Raw genomic sequence first — 22,788 nt, 5'->3', positions numbered from 1 at the left:
CATTAATGACTATGTTACTGAGCTAAACACCTTTGATGGAGAGTGCATTTGTCTATTTCACAGCAAAATTACTACTGTGCTTCTCTAAGTCTCTTGGATCTTTCTTTTGCTGTCTTCAACTAGCAGATTCCAAAGAGAAAACAGAAACATATACTAAGCATTTTAGTTCAAAGTAGTTACACTGGTAATCAGGATGACTGATCTTTTACTATGTAATGTTCTCATATTAAGAAGTTCCATAAGCACATTGCTGTTTTTGGTATCAAGATCATGAGGAATTATTAATGAGACCAATATTAATAGTACATTCCCTCTAAATAACTTACCGTTATCCATTTAACTGGTTCCGTGTTTCTCAGAATAATCCATATCTTTCTCAGCAGAGCTGGGAATTTCTCAGCATACAGTGTTTAAAGTTCATGTAAAAATTCTGCCAGTTCACATGTAGTACTGTTCCCTTTACTCAGCAAAAAACCTTTCTTTTTAAGGAAATAGATTTTTTAAGAATTGTCTTTGCTTCATAAGGGAATATGTGGCCAAATGAACACCCAAGCCTGCATTATCTTCCACTGGCAGAGAAAAGTTTTATAGTTAACCTGTGAGCTTAATGGGCATTTATGGCTGCATCTGGAGGAGGATCTGGTAAATGAGGGATCTGGCACACTTGCAGAGTTCAACTAACAAAAAAAATCTTGATGGAAAGATAAATCCTATGGTGTGTTTTGTGTTGAAGTTAGGTGGGACCTTGTAGCTTGCTTCTTTCTAAAGAAAACAAGGTATTTGAAGATGTATTTGGGAAATGTAGAGGCCCAAACTTTATGGTGAGCAGGATGTATTTGGTTTGATTTGTTTTTTTCTTTTCTTTCCCTTAGAAGGTTGTCACACAGTGCCTGGTAGAAACAGTAGGTTTCATGACTTGAAAAGATGGGAGAAAATGGGGAGAAGGCTAAACTTTCTAAACATCATCTTTCTTGTAAACTAATAGTATGCTAGAAGAGAGTGAACCATTTTGGAATACAATTTAGTAGGTAGAAGCACAAGCACCAGTCTTTCAAGTAGAAAGCTCTAGTAAATGAGTTAGTCTGGTGTTACTACTAGCTGTGAAGAGCTGAATGAAAAATGGGACACCTTTTTTTTCTGAGCCCCAGGGGGCTTTGTCCTGTTTTATCAATTTCTATTTTTTTATTCTAAGCTTATTCTAATATCTTACACGCCAATGAGGTCAGATCAATTACTGTGGATTTCTCCTTCATCTTAAATGTAAACACTGAACTGTAATTTGCAGATGGTGGCCCTAGTGTGACTCTAGAGGATGTCTCAGGCCTATTTCTAGACAGCCTGGGAAGAGGAAAGGAGAGGTGTGTCTCAGTACTGCCTTCAGCAGCACCTATTCCCTACTCGTGATGTGAGGAGAAGGCTGCACATGCAGTCCCCAACATTTATGGCTCTATCCTCCTCTGTTAGATGCATTATTCTAGGCAGTTAATGCCAAAAGGGATGTGAGTGTCTCTTATCTACTGGGGAATATTTTAAGATAGAGACTATGCCAATTTCCTTGTTATTTCTTCTACCTCAATGTACACAATTATGGGAAAATTACTTATAGAGCTGTGTGGCATTGCTTCATCTCCTGAAAATTGCTGCTTTCCATTGAGGGACTGTGGGATTATAGGCAGAAAAATAGAAGGATACTGATGCTTGTAAGTCTTCTTGAACTGCTCAAGTGTACAAGATTAACTCTGTACCTATCTAGCATAGAAAATATTAATAGAACAGAAAATCCCACTCAAGCAATTATTTTAGAGTATTTGAATTTGTTTTAGCTCTCTAAAGAGCTTGTGTTGCTTAAGTTTCCCATAGGTTTCTTCTTGGGAATTGCCAAGATTCCCAGGAACTTGCTAGGATAAATTCTATTCAAAGTTTTCAGTTTCTCCTTGTTAATTTAAGATACTACCTGCTAAGTTTATATTGGTGAACAGTGTTAAATTTTTTAAAAAATAAAATAAATGAAAATTCATGGAGAAAGTAGGTCTATATTTTTTATTTCCTTGCAAGTATAAACTGAAAGTAATACTACTCCATCCGGAATACAGTCTCATGTTGTTAACTGACTGTTAAATGACATAGCTGCCAATGTGTTCTGTTTGTTTTGTTGGTTTGGGTATTTTCACTGCAATTTAACATTGTCAGAGGAGGAGGGTAGCTAGTAAAAATCATAGTTTGGCAACCACGCCTTGTAATTTAGTATGTACAGACCATATTATCCTGAAATATTGGTTTCTGTGCACAGAAGTCAACTCACGTGCATTCCTATCAGTATTTCAGATTGTCATCAATAATTACAGATTGGTAAACTTTCTTGGAAAAAATGCAGAGTTTTTAATACATGAGCTCCAAGTGGTTTGGAGAAGCTTCAAACAGTGAAGTTCAAAGCTGAAATTAAAAGTCATGTTTAGTAACTCTTATGCTGTGTTTGCTTAAGCCTCCTGGGTACTTCTGGGTTGAATCTGAATGTTCCCTGACTGGCTGTGATTCTGCCTTCTGGTATGCTCAAAATAGCATTTACTTCAAGAAGTAGGTGCCTGACACCACGTGAGTTACAGACACTTGAAACAAGCAGCTCCCAGCTTCCAGATGGGAAGGATACAGTACCCATGACTGAGCAGATGAAGGCTACTCATCCTTAATCTATGGGAAGTAGTAGATGTGGCGGCTTAAAAATCACAGCGAGGTAATGAGGACTGCTTTTTGTATCCTAGTACCTGAAATATTAGCCTATGGAGTAGGAAAGCTGAATGTTAGGTACCTGCAGTCTTGTTCACAGCGTTATCTCTAGAAGGGGAAACTTCAGATCACACTTTGTCTTGCATTTCTTCTTGAAGCTTTTGGGAGTTCCACTCAGCATGAAAAATTTTTGGATCACTTTCCATGTCTATATACAGTAGAGAAGTACCTCCATTCCTAATTTTCTGGAAACAGAGCATCTGAGAGGTAGTAGATGTATCATCTTAATTGAAATTTGATTCATGCATTCTATGGTGAGATTCTGTTATAGCCACTTGCCTGTATTTTTCTGAAAGTAACTTTTGTACATTATTGATTATAGCTTATTTAAGTAAGTAAACAATGGGACTATGAAAATCACCATCAAGGCAAACACCAAGAAATTAAATTTTCACATCATTATCCAGAATTATTCTTTCATATCCAGGATCTAGTTCCCTAAATCTATGCCTTCCTTCCTAGCCTTATCACTTGTATCACTTTGAACATGAAAGAAGAAACAGGCTATAGCAAATGTAAGCAAATTCTGGTCCTGCCCTTAGTCAGCAGACTGCAAGTTAGTGCCAGAAAAGAGCTGGGTGATGACATGATCTAGATAAGAGCTGAAAGGCAGGGTATATTCAGTTCAGTCCTGTGCTACAGCTTTACACAATGTTTGGGTCAAAGTGGGTGTCTGTGGTGACTGCAGACTGTATAGGTACCAAGAAACAGGAATTACAGAAAGTACCTGAAGGAAGCTCAGTCACTTTGGAAGATTGTGATAGAAAGGATGCCACGGAAAGTTTAGCAAGAGAAGGAGAGTGGACAGACATCTCTGCTGTCTGCTTTATCATGTGTACCTCTACTGCATGGAAACTAGATAGATGCCAATTGTAGCCATACTGTGTAAGGGGAAATGACCTCAGGAGACAGCAACTGGTGTCACACACAGAGTCTTTACTATGCTTCTTGGGTTTTCAGGAGCTGAATCAGATCTATGAGTACAGGGCAGTGAGATGGCATCATTTTTGCTAGCTAGTCGTTTAATAGTATGATTTGCAGGTATGTAAAGTCTTTAAAGGACAGGTCATTATTAATTTCTGATTTATCTTCATACCTCGCTCCATAAATTTGAAGTAGTAATTGTAACCTGCATCCTGTGCACTCAGTGGAAGATGAGACTAGTTTATCTCTGCTATGTCTGTCTGTAAGATATGACACAAATGTTAGTAGGGCCAAGAGCTCTTGCATGCTCACATTAGTTACTGTTAACCAGAAGAATGAAATCCTTATCAGTCAGTATTCTTTAGTACATAATTTGCATTTAGGTTGACTCAGCAGATAACTGGGAAGGCTTTTTATGATACAATGTCATCTCTTTTGGGTGTGTTGATACCTGCTGGGTCTGTCCTAGCAGAGCACCTGTGGGAATATTTATTAGCAACTCTTGACAGTGGGCATTGTTAGCAAGCAGGGTCAGCCTACTGCTAGTACTTTCCTGTGCAGAAAGAACACAGTTGAAATGCCCATCCAAAGGGCAAATCTTGCAAGCTTCTTGGCAGCCATAAAGCCGTGAAAGCATTTTGCCAAGTCAAAGGCTGGATTCAGTTCAGAAAGATAAATCTGGCCAAGTTAAACACAGCGATAGAAATGTTGGATGATACATGAATTACTGGTTTCTCAAAAGCAAGCCCTTCCCTGAAAACTCAATTGCAGAAAATTTGCTCAGAAAGTAATGCAATTTCAGAGAAAATACTAAACAAATGCCATTTTGAAGTTAAACTTTAAGTATTTTTGTTTTTCACTGATCTAATTATGTGTTTACAGAGGTACATAAACCAAAAACTAAATCAATAATTTGTTTACCTGAACATTTTTCTATATCTCTGTGTTACCTAAAGCTCTGCTTTTGTGCATGGTCAGAAGTGCCTAGGTCTTGTTGGGAGTAAATAGTTCAGAGCTTATGAGGTCTGCCTGAATGCAGAAAATATGTTTTCTTTATGGCATATAAGGAAAGAATAATTTATGTGCCTACTCATTAAAGCCTACAAGGATGTTTTCTAATCCTGTTCTTTGCTGAAAACTAGTCGAGTAATTTATGTGAGAATCACTGATTAGCAGTCCTAGAGTGAAAGACACAGGCTATGATTATGGGTGTTTAGAACAGAATACATGCAGTGAAATGTATTTTCCTTTTTACAGGTAGGGAAATGGAGACAGATTAATAATGCAGGAGCAAGTTACTTCTGTAAACTTTTCTACACTTGGAAGTTTGCTAAAATACCTGTTGTAGAATAGCAGTGTCCCCTTGAGGATTTACAGCAAAGTGATCATTCCTAGAATAAATTATGTATAACTATATCAATAAATCTCAAAATGCATAAAAGAAATATAGTGCAACATTAAACTTCTCGAGAATATTTTAGCTAAACATTCTTTCTTTATATGGGAAATCTGTTTTTAGGGTTTTTTTCATTTACCATGTAACTGATAACTGCTATGATGTGGATTTTTCTCTTTATCCTCTAAAATATGTGAGTTATATTGTAATTTCCAAGGTATTGAAGTGTTTACTGCCAAAAGTAGGAGAGTGCTTCTTGTTTTAGTAAAAAACCAAATCAAATAGAAAGTGAAGTCTGTTTTTCATGGCTCCATCTATGAATGCACAATAGATCTTCACATGAACAAGGGAAATATGCTCTTTCTTTGAACTCTGTCCTCTTCTCATCAGTGTTTCATTTTTTGTTTAATTCATAATGTTTTCATTACATTAAGGGAACAACAGGATATCCCTCCTGTAGATAGTGGAATAGCTATCTGTTCTTATACTTCAATCCTCAGGGTAATTTTCTTTTGTTTGAGTTAAAGCCCTCTTGGTTTTTAGTTTCATAGAGTGTATAACCAGAAATGTATTGATAGTCATGTCAGATATATTAGAAATATATTTAAAAATAAACAAATCACACATCTGAAAAGCTATTAAATTAGGCTATTACAGCCAGCCTGGGTAATTTTTCATGTAATTGCAAAGACTCAAATATAAGATAGTTTTCAAGTGTTGAAATTATGTTTTCTATGATGTAAACCAATTCAGATTTCATTTTTCATATCGGTAACTTAAAAAATTGAGTATTGCCTAATGATGAACCCATATTTGGGAGAAGAGGAAGAGACTGTCCTCAGTCTATTTTACACATGGCCAACAAGGCTATCTGATGTTTCTCAGAACCGTAGGAAATCAAGCTGTGATTCAAATTGCTGTTAGTCTGTTTTGCTATTCAATATAAAGTTGCTTCTGTATGGTCCTCGTCTATCATTATAATTATGCAAATTATACTGGCTGAAGACAGATACCTTAGAAAGCAGATGCTCCTAATCTGGAATTCTAAAATTAAATTAGACATTGCCAGAAATGATACATTTTGTAGCTCTATCCTCCTTGCATTGGAAAAAGAATATTGTGTAATATGTTTATTGTAATGACTCTCCCTCCTCTTCCCTCCATTTCTAAAAATATAGGAGAGGATCAAAGGAAACATATAGTATGAATTTCCTCTCCTAAATCATCCCTGAAAAAGAACTTGATTGCCTCTTGTTCTCAATATGATATTTTCTTAGTTTGTTCAAATAGTATCCTCTGTTGTTTCACCACCCTGCTGAAAAGCTTCTCCAGCTCTAACCTTTGCTGTCAATTGTATTTCTTCTTTTTCTTCTCCCTTGTACATGGAAGAACAATGATTGTCTTCTTCTGACATTTTTAGCGTGTTTCCTTCATCTTGCTTTCTAGACCAAACAAACTCACTGCCTTTTGTTCTGCCTTTTGTTCTGCCTTTTGTTCTGCCTTTTGTTCTTTTTTTTTTTTGTTTCCGCAAAACCTCATCCTCTTCTTAAAAACTCTTGCTCTTATTAAAAAAAAAAAAAAATCTGAATTCTGTCCAGTTTCTTGCTATACATGAAGTTACTTAACCAGACAAAATTACCAGTGAGGACTCACAAAAGCTGAATTTGTAGGATTAGTCATCATTCTCATTATTGCATTCCATAAGGAGATCCATAAGGCTCTTTGGAAGGACATTACTGTCTAAATCATTGTAACCCTAGGACAGTTCTGTCCCCACCATCTAGCTAAATATTTCTCATTCTGTATTTTGTGTATTCTGAATTTAATTTTCTCTTTTTCCCATTGCACATTGTTTTGTTACTTGTTCCAAACCCAGTAAGATAAAGCTAGTTGTCTTACTGATTTGTCAAAATTATTTTAAATTCTGATCCTTTCAACAGCAGTATTTCATCATGACTAGTTTTGATAAATGAAAATGAATTTAGATCTCTTTGGGATATCTCAGCAGGATAGGGCACTGCTAGGTATTTTCACTTCCTCAGCATCTTTTGTTTCTGAAAAAATATGTTCACTATTCCCTTTGTCTTCCAGTTACTTCTTACTGCTAAAACATTTTTGCCTAACTCTTTATGTCACATTGCATCCACTCACATCTTTGCTTTTATTGATGTTTCTTATTGGTTTCTTATGTTCATCCTCGCTTTCATTTTTTGTATGATTCATTCTTCACTGGTCCAAGTTACTGAAGAGCTCTTAGTACAGACATAATTGTCTCTGCTACTCCTACTGTGTGACTTTTTTTGTTCAACAGTTTGGCTTACAAAGTAACCTTTCTGTTGTCCTACCTGTACTCCTTCAAATTTTCCAGAAAATGACTCTATCTATTTGCCATATCCCTGTTTTCTGAAATCTGCTTTTTTGAAAACTCTCTCTATTCAACTACTTTTCCAATCTTTGTTTCAGTAGAGCAACAACATTTTTCCTTTAATTAGAATCCCCTAGAGATAATCTTTATGCTTTCCCAGGAGTCGGAACTATATCTAAAAGAAATACTGCTATGAAAGAAGAGACTGCTATCTAAATAAACAGTTTAAATAACAGTTGGTCTTTATGATGCCTTGAGCAATTGTTTCAATAGAAGTTTTATATGTTTTATATATGCTGAGGTTATAGGAGATTAACAAGCTGAAATTGAATTAACAGTGTTATATCTTTGCAAAAAGGCATATTTTCTATCAACTTCATTATGAAATAAGCTCTGGACTGGACAACTTTGTCCTCTTCTTGGATATGGTAGTTCAAGGATGTGAACTAGGTGGAGAGGGATAAGCAGGAAGCAGTGATAGTGATCAGAGGTCTAGGAAACAAGAAGAAATGCTGAAAGAATGCAATGTGTGTTTTTTGCAGAGAGAATACTAAGAGTATAGTAAGTGATACAAGACTGCTTCAGAGAGAAGGGGGTAATTGGTTTACATGCTCAGACAAAAGATACTTGGTTCAAATTGGAGCATGAGAGATTTGGGTTATACTAACCCATAAGAAAAATGGTTGGTGATAAGGATACTTAAATTTTGGAATAGTCCCATTTGTTTATAAAAGCTATAAATCATAAAGGAAAGGCATTTTTTCATAGAAAATTTTTCAAGTTCATCCTTGTCCCTAAGTTATAGTAGTTTCCTGTAAAATAGAAAATCTTTCAAGGTTCTGCTTATCTCCTGGTTTTCAGGTTATGACATCTCTAGGTTGTATCATCTCTCTGAATTCTCCTATTTTGTCTCCTACTGATAGTTCCCACACATGAGGAATGAATCAGATTCACTGAAAACTGAAAACCTGATTGAAATCCCTTTTGTCTTGCAAGGCTATGAAGTCTTGGCTATTCACATTTTATTCTATCTTTTTAAAGACTAAGCTCAATTAAGCCTTATTGAAAGCTTATTGAAATCAAGAGAAGTTCTGACTCTTTTCAGCAGGCCTTTAGTCTAAAACATGTAGCTTTATGAAACATGTCTTATTTTGGTTTTGTCATTCTAACCCCAAATATTCATTGAGTAACCTGTCCTTGTCCAGAGATGCTTTACTTTGTCTTTCTTTTTCTGAAGTCACTGGTTTAATGGAATAAAAAGTGGGATTTCCCCCCCACATATTAAGATTGCTCAAATATTTCCTTCAAGCACTTAAGTTTCTGTTGAGCCAATACCTCAAACACTTTCATCTCAGTATTTAAGTTGCTATATGTAAAGAATTTTCTTGCAACTGTGTACAGGCGTTTCCTTGCTGTAGCAGAAGGGAGCTTTTCACTGATTTCTCAAAATGAGCATTTACCCATCTGTCTTTAGAACAAATAAGTATGTTTCCACTTCCTACACCCTTGCCACTTCAAAGTGAGGTCTCACTTTGTGCTTGGAAAAAAATGCTGTTGAGTTTTTCTTGATTTCTACATCTCAATCTGGTGCAAAGGAGAGGGATCCCAGATTTAGAAGAAATCCTGCTGAGCTTAGAGTTGTGTTCACAGTTCATGAGAAGAGTGGTAGGATTTCATGGAGCCAGGGAATTTCACAATGGAGAATTAGTCTGTCTTTTCAAGAAAAGGTTTTGAAGCAATAACAATATCTACATATTTGAAAAGTTGGGAAATTTTAAAGTTACAATCACTTATGTAAGTGTACTCTTTTGTGCATGTATCTAGCAGTAGAGATTTTAAATACCTTTAATAATTTAATTTTTTAACCTGAGACTCATAAACTTGTAGTGTAATTAGTCATGTGTCTGACTTTCACAACACAAATATTTTTTTGTTCTTTTATCCTGGACTTATGTCTGGAAATTTCGTGGCAGCTACTGTGTAATAAGTTCAGATGTCTTCTATGAAGATTGTAAAATTTTAGAGATTCTATTTTGACAGACTATTTGGGACTGCTGTGCCTTAATAATATCTATCATGTGGGATATTAGAAAAAAAGCAGACTGTCATAGTCAGTCAGGCTACACAGACACCACTTTGTCTTATCAGTGCTGTGAGGAAGTAGGGTACCATTCTGGGAGAAACCTGAGGCAGGTGCCTTAAATGACTTGTTCATGGTTTCACTGGATGCCTGTGACACAGCATGAAACTAATTCATGTCTTTTGAGCTCGGAATTAGAGTCGCAGCTTTATGATCCTGATTTTCTCTTACTCTGATGGGTATTTCAGTAAAGATAGTGATTTTGTGAACATGATTCTGTGTTAAGAGATTAGTGTTAGGGATAAATTGTACAATTCTCACTCATCTGTTTAAATAAACTGATGTAATCTCCTTTTAATGAAGAAGAGATTCTATTTCATAAAAAAAAATACAATTACTTGAGGCCAATTAAAAGAACCATAATTATGCAGTATTGTGATAGCAGAAACATGGAAAACCAGTTTGTGGACTGAGTGAAATAGTAGTGCCCATAATGAAACAACATCCTCCAGGCAATAGCAGAACCTTCCAACCATATAATTTAGGTCTTTTCAAAGGAAAGGCTAGCCTTATGGCTTCAGATGGCTGAGGCAGAGACACAAAACCGAGTCTAAACAGAACCAGAGATGGACATATGCCAAAGGAACAGTATTTCTCATCCAAAGATCAAGAAGAAATGTGCCAATCTGCCATGCTTTTGGCAACAGGCTGTCTTCCTCACTTAATCTAAAGAGAAGGCCTGTCTGGGGGTTCTTATAGTGATGAGATGTCCTGAATTTGGTCTCTGGTGCTATGGGATGTGAAACAGAAAATGCTGATTGGGAACTTTGTGAGCAAATGTAGGTCACATCGTCTACTTATTAAACAAAAAAGTAATTGAAAAAAAGGGGTAAGTTACTTCCTGATGGAAATTTTTCCTCCCCTCCCACAAACAGCTGTTTTTCTTATACATCATTGCCTGAAGTGATCTCTATCATGTCATAGATTTTGTTAGGCTTCACTCTGGATAGGAGGCTTTAAGTGTTACAGGAGCAGAATGCTGAGTCAACAGTATCTTTACACATCTGCAGATCTCTTGCTTTCAAGCTATTACCTTTCTCATCCCACTTCTTCTCTGTTATTAACTTAATTTCACACCTGTGTCTTTAACTTTGGTGGATAGTCCTATTCCAAGTGGATTTGTGCTATAAGCGTGGTTTCATTTACATCTAGAACATTTGGAATGATATTATCTACTTTTACTTTGGAGTAAACAACATAGACTTCTGTTTCCGAATATTTATGTCACTTACCTTTAATCTTTTTATTCTCATTTCTCCAATTTAACAATTGCTGTAAACTGTTTCAGTCAAGAGTTGTCTCCTTGTTGCAAAATATGTGTGGGATGTCTGTTACAAAAGATTGGTTGTAAAAACTACAGCAATGCAAGCAACAATCCTGGATCTAAGTCATCTCCTTTATCATGTATTTACAAAACAACTCCTGGAGCTGCTTTGATCATGCTAGTGTTCATTCCATGAAGGATAAATTTTGTTTGGATTCCAAATGCAATTAGCATTTAAAATTTAAAAATACTTACTTCTGTAGCATTTTCTATAAAAATTCTGAAGAGTAAATGTACACAAATGTCCCTAAATCATTTTCCTAAAGTCTTCAAACTGAAAAAAACCCATCAGATATTCCTGGGTTAAAGTGAACTATCAATTTAATTATTTATCTTATATGAATTTTACAGGCTGATCTTCAGACTGCTTCATGCCTCACATAGTAAAAGCAAACAAAAAAAAATTGAAGAGAAGAGAAAAAAAAGAAAAGAAAAGAAAAGAAAAAAGAAAAGAAAAGAAAAGAAAAGAAAAGAAAAGAAAAGAAAAGAAAAGAAAAGAAAAGAAAAGAAAAGAAAAGAAAAGAAAAGAAAAGAAAAGAAAAGAAAAGAAAAGAAAAGAAAAGAAAAGAAAAGAAAAGAAAAGAAAAGAAAAGAAAAGAAAAGAAAAGAAAAGAAAAGAAAAGAAAAGAAAAGCTGCACTGGCCCTGAAGGCAGCATACAGAGCACAGTGGAGTGTTCATCAAAGTCAAATCTCCTGTGCAGGATGTCTGAAGCTGTGTGTGTGTTATGGGGTCGTAACAGATTCAGGAAGATGAAAAAATTGCATTAAGGAGAGAAGAGATTCAAAATTTAAAGCTCTTTTAAAATGAGACGGGCTTAAAAGTCTGGATACTTTTATTTTTCAGAAAATATTCTATTAGTCTGGATTGATATTGCCTTAGAAATGAAAAAAAACAAAACAAACAACAAACCCAAACTAGAGTTTATTTTTATTAGTTGGTACAGCACTTGTTTTGGTCTGTAGCTGTTACACAACTCCAGAGTCCAACACACAAATATATAATTTCTAAGCTGAAGTGCAGTGCAGTGAGTGGTTCAGTGCTCTTCCCTTCTCACAGCTGCATGATTCTGCCCTTTCCTTTGCCCTTGCCTTTGTCTGACCTCAGGGCATCAGACATACCAGCACAGAAGTAACTCTACAAAAATTTTAACAGTGCCAGGAAATGCCATAAATGTAATGAAGTTGTGCTACTCTATTGCACTGCCTTAGTGGAGCCATTGACCTGTGCTGTTGAAAAGCACGTAACTGATTATTTCCATGAGGGTTAGCACAAAAGCAGCTGCAGGCCTGCACTGCCATGCATGCTTGTTTTGGATGGGGTAGAGTTATTTTCCTTCACAGTGGCAAGTGAAGAGCCACAGTTAACCAGGGTTAAACCATGACACCATGCTGGTCAGTAGTCTGGATCTGTGCAGGAACCAATGCAGATGTGGAAAGTTTTATTGGAAGAAGCTTTACTGGTTGTTTAAGCAAAAGACTTAAGGACTGTGTTACTGGATTTGTACATCAGAATACTGGGTTTGGTGTCTTGTAGTTTAGGACCATAGGGAACTTCACTGGTAAAATGTGTGTGCTTCTTGCACTAGGAATAATTTAAGCTTTTCATTCAGGTTTCCTGAACTGTCTTCTATATGTATCTCAACTTTTATCCTGCTACTTTCAACTTCTGGAAACTAGGCTATGGTAGTGAACACTCCTTTCAAGGTCAAATCATAGGCTCATAAGGTTGAAAAAAACCTCTAAGATCATCAAGTGGCACCATAGTGTTCACCACTAGACCACATCCCCAAATGCTGAATCCATGTTGTTTGTGAACACTTGTAGGGAAAGTGATTCCACCACTTTCCTGGGGAAGTACTGTCTTTGCAGTGACTACAATAATTTGCTCTCATTTTTAGGCAGTTTTAAGAAAGCTTACTTAAAATGTTTTTATGGTTTTATTGTTTGTAATTCATATAATGTATCCTAAACTCATGTGATTTATGTCAGATTCTATATTGCTTTTTGCTATATAAAAAAGCCCAGCAAAATAACAAACAAAACCACAAACAACCAAAATTGAAAATATTATTGATATGCACCAAGGATAGATTACATGGAAAAGTAAAGTTGGTTTGGGTCATATTAAGTGAAAAATATTACTTTAGTAAATACTGCTGCTTTTTAGGAATCATGTACTTTTAAAACTCTGGGAAATTTGCTTCTTCTTTTGCCATAAAAAGCAGGCATAACTATAAAGAACTGTCATGCCTGAAACTAGTTTTTGTGCCAGTGATATTTTGACAGTTATCTATGAAATTCAGGGGGCAAACTATTCTGTTAAATTAGGTGCAGTCTTTCAGGTAACCACTTTCTTACGGCAGTTGGCATTTTCTCAATTTCCTTAAATCAAATGAGATAGTCCTAAAAGTGAACCAACTGGATCAAACCAGTGATCACCACCAGAAAAATGTAGCAGGTGAATACAGACAACAGTTCATACTACGTGGAAGGAAATCTTTTGATACAAGGAAATATAAAAGATGACCCTTGGCCAAGATAATCGAGGGACATGACTGCTTCTGCTGCTCTCTTAAGGAACCTTGTTAATTTGAGCCTGACACGTATCAGCTGCAATGATATGTTATTTCTATTGGAATGAACACAAAGCCATAACATCTGAAGCTGCATAGCTAAAGCTAAATTAATGTTTATGTTTTATATTTCTCGTGTTTCGTTGTAGAGGTTTCTGTTTGCTTTGTTTACTTTATTTCAGTAATAAATCTTCAGATTCTGTTCCTGATGGATTCTGATTGATTTCTTTTCGTATTAAGACCCAAGAAATTTTATATTAATTAGTTTGAACTCTTTGGTTAGTATTCTTTGGCTGATTCAAAGAAAGTCTGTGAACAAATAATAGCTTATACTGAGGAGAAAATTCTCTATGTACTGGTAATCATTCTCTGGTCCTTATAATAGGAAATTACAGTATTTCTTAGATTTTTGAATGGACATTTATAAATGGTTTTGGAATATTGAAAAAGCTACATTAATATAGTGAATGTCATGCGTTCTTGGGATGTGAACAACATGATTTTTCCATGGAAGTTGATACTACCTATCAGAAAAAGGCATGTTTTTCTCATTTTCTGGAAAATATCAGATGATTCAGGGAAAATAGGCCACCACAACAAAGAAAGAGGTTTTCTTAGAGTATGGCTCTTGTGATATTTACCATGGAAAACTTAGAACCATAAAATCAAAGCACATGACAAATCAAAATCCTGCGTCCAACAACATCTCTTTCAGATGTCTACACTAACAGACTTTTGTAGTTCTAAAAAATAAGGGGTGTGGGATAGCAAATAAGCCTTATGCAGATTTACATTTCATGTGTTTCCATTCTGAAGGCTCTGCTGATTCAGCTACCAAACCTGTAATATGCCACAGTAATTGTATATGAAATTGCTGCTGTGCTGGCATGATTTTGCTGCTCTTGGTTTACAGGCTTAACATTTTCTGTTTTCTTTGGTATCTCAATGCTATGTTTAGTATATAGTATTCCTACACATGGAGAAACAGATTCCAACTAGACTTTTCTGCATTTATGCAGACCTGAAGTATCACTGCCAGTTTGGTGACACTCTCAGTCCTTGAACCTCTGTCTATTCAGTGTCTGCATAGGCTATTTGCCTTATATTTTCTTGAAACTGAGACTGGCTGCTTGTGACTCTCCCTTGTTGTCAGACATTTTATATCTTGAATCATCATTTACACAGTCTTATCTGCTTGCTATCTTATGAGGTAAACAGTCTTGGGCCTCACCACTCACATGAGGAGGCTGCCAAGAAGTCTGACTCATTTAAGAAATGCAAGACTTTTTTAGACTGTTTACTTATGACCTCTATTACTGTAATATCTTCAGACTTACTAGTTTTAATTTTTCAATTTATGTATTTCCCCACAACAAACAATGAGTGGATGTTCCTCTTTTGCTTTGCTCCTTTGTCTCTGTGGTATGGTAGACAAAATGTTGGTAAATCAAAATAAGATGGTTTGAATTTCCTCATTAAATAGATGGTGACTTCATTCTCTGCTGAAAGTGTTAGAATTTAGAACCTTGTGGTAAGAAACCTTTATCATTTATTCCTTGGAAATAAGATCCCATTGATGTATCTGAATGCACCCTCTTAAAGTATGCAAATTTTCCACCTGATTATTGGCATCTTGGGTGATTTTAAGCTTTCCCCTTGTATTGTGGTTTTTTTTTATTAGATGTATTTTACCTAACAATTAAGTATCTTCTGCAGTTCAGTTCCTAAAGGATTTCAATGCACAACTGTACTAAAGTGCCCTGACAGCCCTCTAAAGCCCAGAGTTCATCCCACATCTCCCAACACTCCCTGCAGGGTCAGGCAGCCACGTGCCTTGCTGAATCCAATACCTCCAGTTCCAATTATTTTTGCCACATGTCCCTAATGGCTGCTTTCCCTCTTTCTTATATATAGTCAAAGCAAGAGCTTGGTGTACAACTTCCTCACATGCCCTGACCTTTGAGCTGATGGGAAGACATACCTCTCCTCTCACACCAAAGCACTCTGAAGGCTGCTATGGAGTCCAAGTCCTCCCTTAGTCTGTAATTACAAAGCCAGGAAGGATGACTCTGACTAACAGTAGGTAGTCTGTGAAGAGACCTGATATGTTATTAGAGCTGTGAGCTATGAGACTTCTGGAACAAAATGCAGATGTGATCTAAAGGGCAGTAACTCGATATTTTCCATCCAGATGTAGGTAAAGAACCTAGTGTCATTTGGAAGCTGTGCTTGATTTCTTGCAGGAAATGACAGTTTGATTTCCCTGAGGACATGCACTGTGGGTAGATCCCTGTCCTGTCCCTATACTTCGGTACACATAGGTTTTGATAAGATCTCTGTCCAGGACTAGGCCTTGTGAGGATCCAAATTTCCAAGGAAGTCAGGTGCCTGCTGGCAGAACTGGTACATCCTGGTAGTAAGGCATTTACAGCAGCAATAGAAAAAAAGTCTATCCTGAAATGCATCAGGCGTGTTTGGTAAGACTTGGTGACCTCAATATCCTTCTGGCCCTACAGCTTGAACAAAGAATTGCAGCCCTTTGGATGCCTGTGCAGTAGTCGAAGACTCAGTAGCTGGGTAGGTGTCAGTCTCCAGCAGGGACACAAAGTCCCTACCTGCTTCATTCTCAAGTTTTAGTCCTTCTCCCTCCCTGTGGTAAAATGCTGGAGGAAAAGTAACAAAACAGATCTTTGGTTAAATTCTTGTATCCATTCCTGGCTAAGCATGCTATAGCCAGGATACAGATTAATCTGAATGTCCTTCAAAACCATGCCCTATCCATTACCTGGAGAGAATTAGACATTCAATATGGAATAGTTGCTGCCATTTCAAGAATTCCCTTTAAGTTATGTCCATGACAGACCTTGAACTCTTTATACGTCCTTTTTCATCCCTGTGATCTAGTTTTAATTTTTTTCTTGGTAATTCATGGATCCCTTCCTGAAGTTGTCTGGCTGAAAATTAAGAAGCAATGAAATTCCAGTTCATTAGCCTGTATATGGTTTTGCAAATCCTTCTATTCTTCTACCTTTACCCTGTCTTCCTCAAAAATGTTACTGTTCCCTTCTCAGTTTGGAAAAACTTCCCCTCAGCACACACGGGCAGACACATTCATTCACTCTCCCAGGAGAGCTTTATGCCATTAAGTCCTTTGCCTGCATTGTTTTGAAGCCCTCTGCCTGCATTGTTTTGGACTCCTGACTTTATGGCAGTTACTCAGATCCTCTCAAACAGTCTCATATTCTTCAGGTTTAATAAAGCAGGCATCTGTTATTCTTTTACTAACCATGGGATAAAGGTCAGCTCTAAATGCCTCATCATGTTTTCTAACTACTGACGTGATACACTAGTGCACAATTCCAGTTGGCAAGATCTGTCATCAGATAAAAGGATATAATCAGTGCATATTGCCATTATTCCTCTAACATATCCTTGCCTAAAGCCTGAGTGGGAGGAAGTCAAGGTATCAATATTAGCTACTGTTTTCCTCAGTGGAAGATTTGGATAAGCTCATCAATTTAGTTCTTTTAATGATATTTTAATTTATAAATCAGAAGTGTATTTGGTGCATACACTGAAGAAACTAGACTCAAATCACTTGTCATTATATCTTCAAATGTTCCTGGTGGTATTGCAGAATTCTTTAGTGTTTTATTTTTTCAGGAAACAAATGGCAGCTCCTTGAGAGAAGTAATAGACTGTAGGTGCCCTGACCAGCCCCACATGGGATCTTCACCTGTAGCTGCAGCCCAGTGGCCAGGGCTCATCTTAAGCTCATTCCTGGGAAACCTGTTCTCCTCTGGGCTGTTTTGTAGGTTGTGATCTTGTCTCCTGGGTGGATTCAAAACTATGTTTAATGTCAATTGTCTTCAGTGCTGCTTTCTGAATAGAATTCAGTCGTACCTTTTAGGTTTGTCTCCACCCTACTGCTTCTGCCTGGGCTCTCTGGATGGGTCATGCTATGTGTGGGGCTGCTATGCAGGGCTGTGCCCTGCTTCATGAGGACACTGTCTCTACTATGGTCGTGTTTGGCTCTTGCTTTCCCTCATGGGACAGCGTCTGCCTGCTGCTCCATGCTAGGGAGGGGTGGCCACAGTGGTGATCCCCCCCTGGCATCATCACCAGCGAGCTCTAAAGGAAGAACAGCCAAGTGTGGGCAGAAGAGTGAGACAGTCCTTCTTTCTGGCAGCCAGGAATTAAGCTGCATTAGATGTGAGGCGTGCTCACACCTGAGACATCTTTCACCATCCATAACCACTTTTCTAGGGTTTAACTTCAGAAAATGGGTATTCCATCCAGTGCTTTGAACTTCGTCACTTGAAGTGACTAAGAGCTCCTGTGCTAGTGATTTCGGGCAATGGTGTAAGCATAGCTTTGAAAATGTTGGCAAATATTTAGATAGAGTTTGGAGGTAACCTTAAGCAGGTTCCTTATTTAATCAGATCACAGTGGGAGAAAAGCCTAGTAGATTTTTTGGTGTGTTTGTGGGAGGTCCCCCCCCCCTTTTTTTTCACCTCTCCCCCAAAGCTAGGCATGCATGCCTTTGAGTAGCCTTTTTTTTTTCCTCTCTGTCATTATTGTAATTTTCTTTTCATTAGATCATTATCACTCTGCTCATTTGACTGGGAATTTCCCCCAGGAGTGTGCTTGGCCAAAAGTGGTATTATTTTATGACAGATTTACATGAGAGCAGGTTTTTCAGGTGGTAAACTGTTTGGAGATATGTAGACTAGAAAACTGCACTTTTCTGTAAAAAACCTCATCTAAGTCACAAACTTTTCTTGTTTTGTACAGCTTCTTTCAGCTCCCCAAATAACCTCCAGTCAGCAGTGTAACCAAGGATTGTAGCCAGCATGTAGTCCTTATGGTTCCAGAGCCCTTTACCCTTTTAATATCAGCACTGCAGATCTGATATTAAATAATTGTTTAAATTACTGCTATGATTGAAACGTGAAATACTTTGTAGTTTCAAAAAAATAGATGGGGAGTAGGGGGAAAACTCAGCAGTTTTATTGTAACTACCAATGTTTGCAATCTGGATTCTCTTCTTCTCCACAGTAATACTTTGTGTGTGAGAATTTGTGTTCAGTACCAGTGCTTAAATCGTGAATGATCCTGAATGTGTTCTTCTGACAGGGGGCTTGTCATGCAGGAGAAGGTGACAGTCTCAGAGATATAGGTCATGTTATAATTTCCATATATTAATGAGACTGAAGAAGAGATGCAATGGATCCCTTCTTCCATGCCCAGACCTTGTCCAAAAGCCTAGTAGACAACATTTTTGGACACTCAGAGCATGTGTGTCACATAGTACTGTGACCCTCCTTTGTCATCAGTCTGAGCTTGTAGAAACTGCAGTGGAGGCTCTGTCATTCACCCTTACAAATTGAAACTCTGTGACCTTAGGAAGATGATAATTAGGGCATGGTTGTGACTTACTCTGCTAAAGCTGTAGCCTGAGACTCCAGCCAGGCTGTATGAAGTAACACAAGCACCTTAAGTAGAGCTATCAGCTGAAATCAAGGCATGCAACTGAATATCCCTGTCTGAAAAGCCCAGCTGGTGTAACTGAACATGTACTTAGGCAAACAGATTTGTGTGAGCAACTTTTGAAACCATCCAGTCAGGCACTCATTCCAATTTGTGCTAACTTGTGGGACCTGGCAGTTAAACATTATAATATTCAATTCAGATTTTCAGGAGATTTTGAAGAACCACATCTGAAAGTCAAAAAGTCTTATTGAAGAACTGTTATAAACTTATGATGTGGTTTTAATCAGCCGATACATAAGCTAGTTTTAACCTGATACTTAAATTTTGAGTTTATATAATGAAATTAAACATGTAATTATATAGTAACATTGCTGCAATAAGAATTTTGCTCTCTAAAATGAAATTTTTTAGCCATTGACATCTGTGCATTGACTTCTTGTTCCCCCTGCTTTGTAAGTGTATTTTACATAAAGTTTTAAAGTGCCCGTACATTTAACTGTCTAAATGTCACTTTTACAGTGCTTCAGTGTATGCAGTATAAACAAGTACAAGTTTGAAAACATGGCTCTTAATAAAATAAATGCCACATGTGGCAGTTTATTTAAATATTAGGGGTTTGATATTTGTGTGGAAAACACTGCAGTTTATACTCAAATGTTTATTAATCTTCTCAAACCTGTACGTCGGCAACGTGAGCAAAGTGCAGGGGTAGGAATTTCGGTCTCTTGGCTTTGTGTGCATATAGCCCAGTCCTAAAATGCCCTCTGCTGGGCACTGGCAGCAGCCAGGGACGCGAGAGCGTTTAAGGTTGGGAAAACCGATATCATATGACTTACATCATCCAGCACAGCGTCTAGATCTTCAAGGAATGTCTGATTAAAGTTATTTAAAGCTTAAGACTGTGTAATATGGAACAATTTAGTAGGGGAAAAAATTAACTACTTCTAGTTAGATATGTTTCTAAAGAAAAAATAGTCTTGTACTGGGGTTAAACCACTTTTCATTGACATCATCTCTTTTTTCTCCACTTCTGGACACAAACAGCATTACGTTACAGAAACTAATAAGTGTTTTTGGGGGAAAAAAAGATAAAATCTAATATATTGATATTCTAAAATATCAATGGAGCCAGGAGAAGCCACGTTTATTACATAAAACTGGAGCTAAGGGAGAATAGAGAGTTTCGTCACTGGTGTTCACTGATCTGTCAGAGCTTCCTTCCCCTACCCATTGTGATGATAATATATAAATAGGAGGGGGAGCTCTCAATTGCTTTCTGTTGTTAAACATAATCTGATGGATAAATGGCCCCAGAGAGTAAATGATAGTAATGTGATCAGGTCAGTTAATTGTGGCTCTGGAATATACCTACAGGGATGGTATCCTGCTTAGTAAAAAGCAAACTAGGGGTTTATCTTTGCATTGATAGCTGTAAAATATTTTGATTGAATGTAAATCTTCATGATGTTATTGAACTGGTAGTGTAATAATGTCAGCTTGTTGATAATATGTTTTGTGATAACCTTGTCCTGTGCTGTCAGTATAGGACCTGAGCCTCTACACCTTGCTGCTTTATATTTCCTCAATGTACTAATCAAAATTGGAGCTCTTTGTGTTTTGTTTAAGTTGGTGTGTGAAATCTTATTGAACTGCTTAACAAGATTTTACAAGAAATATTGTTACTATGTGTATTGTCTTTCTTTAATATCAAGTAACTTATCTCAAATCTCTTCAGATACAAGTCCTGGACTACTGCATATTTGCTTGGAACCTGGGGTTTTTCCTTTTTCTGGAGCCTAAATATATATTTCTAAAGGGGAAAAAGCAACCAAGATTTTGGTGTGTGGATACATGAAAATAGATTTGTAATTTGGAGCTATTAATTCTTCATGATTAACATTAAATATATTAGAATTCTGTGTGTGTTAATGTTTTCTCTATGCAGCAAATTAAGTGACTCGCAGTTTTACATCTTGGCTTCTGACTCTTATCAGGGTCAGAAATATTTTTTTTGTCCAGATGGACATGGATTAGTAATAAAGACATTTTAATTAAATTGAGTTAAAATCGTAGTGTACTAAACTTTGCTAGTTTAACTGCAATTGTGCAACATATGTTGATAATCCATCTGAGAATTTCAATCTTTTTCACATAAAAGTAGTCGCAATAAAGTGCCAGAGTTTCATTGAAAAACAGCAGCACAACGGAACAAAGAGTGCTGTCTAGGTTATACTCATTAAACAAGCCAGACCCACTGATGTACTAAGGCTTTTGTGAAACTAGCAGAACTTTCCTGTCCAAAGTACTTGCCTTGCCTTTTCCTAAATTCTGAAATCTGCGTTAAAATTATGGTTGTCTTGTCACCATGTTACACAATAACATTTGTTGTCTTGTTTGTCACAATATGCTACTTCATGTTAGAAAAATAAAACAGAAATAATTATTTTTATAAAGCAAGCAAGGAGGAAAATTAAATCTCTCTCCACAGCTGAAACAGAAAAACCTGCAGGGAAGAAAGATGCGAAGGCACATGTCAAATTTATGAGACAGGAACAGTTTTAAAATGCCTTAAGGTTGTTTTTGGTATTTTTTTCTCTTTTTTGTACTTTTATACCAGCCCTCAGTCTACCCTATACCTCATAATGACTGTTTTTCTTCTGATAAGAAAATAAGAACTGGCAAATATGATAGTTAATAGCTGGCGTTTTGACAGGATCATAGTGAATTCTGTTGTCTTGTAAGCAATAATTAGAAGAAAAAACAAAACCCCATAGCCATTCTGAATAAGGAATATACTTTTTGGCTTGATGTCTGAGATTTAGAAAATATCTGATATTGTGATATTTGCAGTAATATTACAGTGGCTGCCAGGATGTCTTTTGTTTATCTTTAAATCATTGACAGTTAAAATTTAGGTAGGACAGTGGGAATAAAAGACAAAGCTAAGAACACCTTCCCTCACCCTTCCCTCCTCCCAAGCTTCAACTTTACTTCACTTGCAATTTTTCTACCTCCTCTTCTCTGAGCAGCATTAGGGATGGGAAATGTGGTTGTGGCCAGTTCCTAATGCTTCATTGCTGCTGCCCATTCCTCCTCACAATCTTCCTGTGCTGCAGCATTGGCTCAGTTCCTTAGGACCCAGTCCTTCATCAGTTTCTTCAGCCTGGGTGCTTCCCATGGGCTGGAGTTCTTCAAGAAGTGCTCTGTCACGAGTCCTCTCTCTGGGGTGCAGTTCTTCACAAGTGGACTGCTTCAGAGTGGGTCTGCCACGAACCACAGCTCCTGCCAGAAAAAACTGCTCCTGTGGGGCTTCTCTCCACAGGCTGCAGCTTTCTTCAGGTACATCAATGTTCTCTGCATGGGGTTTTCCTGGGGCTGCAGGGGCATCTCTTCTCCATCTCGGACCTCCCTGGGCTCTAGGTCACAGCTGCCTCCCCATGGTCTGCGCCATGGGCTGCAGGGGAATCTCAGCTCCTGCACCTCCTGTCTCCCCTTCTCCACTGACCTTAGTGTCTGCAGGGTGCTCCTCTCACACCTTCTCACTCCTGTTATCCCAGCTCCTGCACAGCAGGTTTTACCCTTCCTTAAATACGTTGTCACAGAGGTGCCACCGACATCACTGGAAGGATGCTGAGTTGGCTGGAACTGGCTCTGTCAAGCATTTGGGCATCTCCTGCTGTCTCTTCACAGATGCCACCCCTGCAGTTTCCCCACTCCCAAAACCTTGCTGTAAACCCGGTGCATCTTACATCTTCTGTGAATGAAGTGGAATGCTGAAATTCCTTCTA

Source organism: Sturnus vulgaris, chromosome 2, assembly GCF_052056855.1.
Source record: "Sturnus vulgaris isolate bStuVul1 chromosome 2, bStuVul1.hap1, whole genome shotgun sequence".
In the NCBI taxonomy this organism is placed as follows: Eukaryota; Metazoa; Chordata; class Aves; order Passeriformes; family Sturnidae; genus Sturnus; species Sturnus vulgaris.
Note: the sequence above shows the minus strand (reverse complement) of the source record.